This window comes from Pteropus vampyrus, unplaced genomic scaffold (assembly GCF_000151845.1).
Source record: "Pteropus vampyrus isolate Shadow unplaced genomic scaffold, Pvam_2.0 Scaffold4, whole genome shotgun sequence".
Classification (NCBI taxonomy): Eukaryota; Metazoa; Chordata; class Mammalia; order Chiroptera; family Pteropodidae; genus Pteropus; species Pteropus vampyrus.
Window position 1 is genome coordinate 13,593,407 of NW_011888785.1, and position 5,081 is coordinate 13,598,487.

The window sequence follows — 5,081 nt, forward strand, 5'->3', positions numbered from 1 at the left end:
CAATATGGGGGAAATGTCTGAGAAAATGGTGATACGAACGAGATAATTTATGGATTTGGCTGAAAGGCAAGAGGCTGATAGTGTGTGTAGGTGTGTGTGCATTCATATGTGTTAATATCACACTCGCCCAGAATGATGAACAAAGGTTATATCATAGGGGATACAAATGAGTATAATATTCTGGATTCCAGTTAAGGGAGTAAAATAGAAACAGGAAAAATTATTGACCATTTGATTCAATCATTTGATTTGATCCCCACCAAGAATCTAGAAAAATCATTCTGCTGATACAAGTAACTACATCGATACCAATTTCCTGTTGTCAATGACCTCTCTTGTAAGCAGACTGCCCACAGAGTTTGAGTTAAGTTTTATTAAAAGTTAGAAAGATTCAGTTGATTTAATAACAATCGTGTATTATTCTAATGTTTTAGTCACAGAATAGGGAATCTTCGGCATGCTCCAGACCATGTCTCATTTCACCAGTTGCAGTGACCTCTGATTCCCAGACCCCTTTAATTGATGGCACTATCCCATCTCCACCATTTCAGCATGGTGACAATTATTGTAGGATCTCTGTTGTCATTACTGTTCTCTGCCCAGCAGCCCACCACTTCCTGGTCATGGTTTCTCTTAGGCATCCAGGTTATCTACAATCCTTGCAGGTTTATTTAACAAAAATGGAATGAACATCAGTATTTGCTAGGTATTTAGCAAATACTGATATTTGCAGGAGAAACAGGTATTTACAAGAAGAACTTCCAGGAATTCTTTTAATCCAGCTGATGTTCTCAGCAATTCTAGTTTATCTTACATTTCTAGTATTTGGGTGCCAAATCTATTGGGAGCTGCCCCTTGAACTAACCCCTTGTTTTATAATTCAACCCCATCCACAAACACTGGACTCAGCTAGTGGGGAGAGCACAGGGTTCACTGTGACTCCAAACATCACCTATCTCTCACTCATTCTAAATCTTAGAATGATGGACAAGTAAAATCAAAGCTCTATTTGAAAAGAACAATAACATTTACAAAATTCTATTGATTGCAATTTGAAAAAAAGTAGAGAAAAATGACCAATATTAGGAAAGTAAGAGGAGACATTACCTATACATCTTACAGATAACAGAAGGTTATAAGGGAATATTATGAACAATTTTATGCCAATAAATTCAGCAACATATATTAAATGGACAAGTTCCTTGAAAGATATAACATGCCAAATCTGACGAGAAAAAATGGAAAATCTGATTGTTCTTATCTCTTTTAAGTATAAAGAAAAGTCTAGACTCAGCGTGCTTCAATGGTAAATTTAATAAACATTTAGGAGCAAAATAATTCCCATTTTGACATTTCTTTCACAAAAGAGAGGAGAAAACTCTTATTACTATTTTATGAGGCTAGCATTACCCTCTTACCAAAATCGGATGAAAAATCACAAGGAAACTACAGATCTATATTCTTTGTAAGCACAGTCATAAATATCCTTAACAACATAATAAGCCCCTTTTGATTGGACGTGATTATTTAACTAAGTTAGGCCAATGATTATGAGTAGGATCTCACATGTATGTCACTTCTCTGTTGAAGCATTTATTGTGGATATAAAACTCCAAAATGATTCCTTTCCTTCTGCTACACTCCAGAGGAATGATATAGTAATAGTTCCCTGGAGTGAGGTTGTGGCTAAAGTAGACACTCCAGTTGACTTGCAAAAGACATTTTGTATGAGAAAAACAGACAAACAAACAGAAACACCTTTATTGTGTGAAGCCACTGTGATTTTAGAGTTGTTTATTAGAGTAGCATAATCTATACTATCCCGACTGATAAGCTAGGAGATGTGCATGTATGCTCATTCTAAATACCAATTTTATTATACTTATTTCAATGTTATTGTGGCTTGCTAATATGGGTTTAATATATTTCAAATAAATTTCTACAAAGTTAGTGAAACATGAGGTCATTATGGTTCTGGACCCCCAAGAAGACATGGTGAAAAAGAATGAAGCAAAAGAGATGAGTTTGAGTTTTTAATCGACTCTATGAGACTATACAATCTATTTTACTTTCTTAATATTTCTTTTACTTATTCTTCTCGTTCTTTCTCATTATTCTGTGTAGCTGTTGCTCAAAGTTTGAATTTTGCTTTATTATTCTCATTCTCATTTCTGCCTTGATATTTTATTGATTTATATAGACTTCCTTCTCTTAGATATCTTCTAAGTCAATTTCTCCGTAAGGGATATTCTTCCTAAATATGAGAATTGAAAGCTATGTCTTATAGCCTCCTAGTTACGTTTATCAATCCTCGTTGTTCATGGATTCTGTATTGGCAAATTCGTTTTGCTCACTAAAATTTATTTGTGACCCCCCAAATCAATTCTTATGTCACTTTTGTGGTCATCCATGGACATGCACAGAATGGTGAAAAAAATGAGCTGTCTGACATGCAGGTTCCCAGCTGAGGTCGAACAAGGTGATGGTGTGCCTTCTTGTTTCAGCTCTCATAGTGTCCTTTTGGGGGGTCTATTTAGTGTCATGGCCTTTGCTCTTTTGTGCTTTTTGTTGGTGATTTTGCTGTTCCTAAGGGCCCCTAAGTATAGTTTTGAAGTGTTGACTAGTGTTCCTAAGCATGAGAAGACTATAATGTGCCTTATGGAAAACATATATGGTTTAGATAAGCTTTGTTCAGGCATTAGCGATAGTGTTGTTGGCTGTGAGTTCAATGTTAATGAATCAACAACATATTTTAAATAAGGTGTCTTTACACAAAATACACATAAAACAAGGCTATGTGTTTATCAGTTGAAAAAATGTTGTGATCAGATGCTACCAAAATCTTTCTCCTGGGAGCCATGGTTTTCTATTCATTAATGCAGCGCTCATGGGAACTTTATAAAACATAACTACCATGGATAACAAGACAACTATTTCCTTTGTAGAATTTTTTTGTGTTTCACATAAAACATGCTCAAAAAAAAATAAGTTCACACACTTCTCAACATATAAAAATATTTCTCATTTTTTAAATTTGACTTATCACATATACTCAATAATGTTCATAAAGTACACTAATCTTAAATGAAGATTTAAATATATTTTTTTTCTACACATATACGCTTGTGAAAGTACCAACAAGATCAAGATATAGAACATTTCATTAAGGTTCTCTCATATCCCTTCCCAGCCAATATCCCCAACCTGAGGAAAGCATTCTTCTGACATTTATTACCATCTATTTTTTTTCTGTATTTTTTGAGTTGCATATAAATGGAATCACACATGTACTCTTTTGTGTCCAGCATCTTTTGCTCAACATAAGGTCTGTGTAAAAGTTATACTTATTAATGGAGCATTCATTATATATTACTGTGTAGTATTCAAATTAATCAAAATACATTCATCCATTTCTCAGTTAATAGACATTTGGGTTACTTCTAGTTTTAGGTTTTTTTCTGGGATACCTTTTTCTTCTGTGCAACCTCCTGTTCTGGTTTAGGAACAATCTGCTCTTTTTCAATAAGGATCATCTCAATGTGGCAAGGAGAGCTCATGTAGGTGTTAGTCTGCCCGTGAGCTCTGTAAGTTCTGTGCCACATTTTGAGAGCTTTGTTCACCTGGATATGCTCAATGATTAGAGAGTCTATGTCTAAACCTTTAAGTTCAGCATCACTCTCTGCATTTTTAAGCATGTGCAGCACTCTTCTTAGGCCACCGACCCTGAGTCCAGGCCCACTGTTTGGCCTAGGCACACCTACCAACTCTGTCATTGTAACGATGGAATGGCACACATTGCTTCTATAAAGAGACATCCTTCAGATACTTGGTGGCTTTTCAGATATGCATACCCTTGATGGCCTGGGAAGTTTCACGAGTGTTCCTAAAGTGAATATGAAGATTTGAACCTCTTGATTTGCATGATTTTGTGGGGTTTTCTGGGTCAAGTGAATAGCGACCCATTTTCGGGTGTCACCTCAGGCTACTGATGGGAAGAGCTCCTATACATTTTTAAATAAACTTTCCAATTTCCTTTGGAAATTTTATTCTCCTGAGATTTGGATTGGAATTGTATCAAATATTTAGATAATTTTGCTAAGAACAAAGATATTAAAAATATTGTCTATGGATATTTATTAAAATATTTTTAAAAATTATTCAAATTACACTGACAAAGCTATAGAGAATTAATTTTTAAATTTATTTTATTTATTATGTTTTTGCATGGTTAGAGTCTTCTGCAATAAAAAAAGTTGAAACCTGGGATAAAACACAAGCCTTGAAGGTTAAATATTAACAAAATAGATAGTAAAAAGTTATTCAAAGAGGTATGGGTTTTCATTTCAGGGAGATAAGTCCTAAAGCCATGGAGAGGAAGTACTGGTTGTAAACTCAGAGATACTTGTCTTACCTTTCCCTAAAGACATTATTTATATTCTCAGAGGCAAGAGAACCTAGATCATTCCCTTTGTCTTTTCAAGGAATGTTTACATTATGGAGCAAAGCCTCCTCTCAGAAGGTGAAGTCACACAGCTATCCGTCTCCTATTTAAACTTCCAGATTCATATTTTTATGGTTCCTAGCCTACAGTACAGACCCCAGGACTTGTAGGAAGATATCTATTCTGACTCTTTTCATATCTTCCTAGAAAATAATGGTGGCAAATGGGAATTGATACGGTTATTGATATCAGTACAAAATCTGTACCTGCCTTAGAAGGCTCATGCCTACTTTTTTAAGGTTTTTAAATTTTATTTTATTATTAGTGTCAAGAATACAGTACATTGATTAGACATTTATATAATTTATGAAACGATCCCCCTGATTACTCTTTCTCCTCTCTGGCTCTACACGTAGCCATTACCTAACTGCTGATTGCATTCCCTATGCCATGATCCCCATCCCCATGAGCATCTATCAGCTACTAATTTGTACTTTAATCTTTCACTGCTTTCTCCCAATCCCACCACTGCCCTCCTCTCCGGCCATCACCAGATCGTCCTCTATATTTGTGAGTCTGTTTTTGATTAGTTTGTTCTTTTGTTCCTTATATTCCACACATATGTGAAATCATATGGTAT

The 5,081-nt window shown here is 35.1% G+C and overlaps 1 pseudogene; it reads right to left on the reverse strand.

The window, feature by feature from the left end:
• Window positions 1-3,444: 3,444 nt before the first annotated feature.
• Window positions 3,445-3,992, reverse strand: LOC105294297 (annotated as a pseudogene).
• Window positions 3,993-5,081: the final 1,089 nt, after the last annotated feature.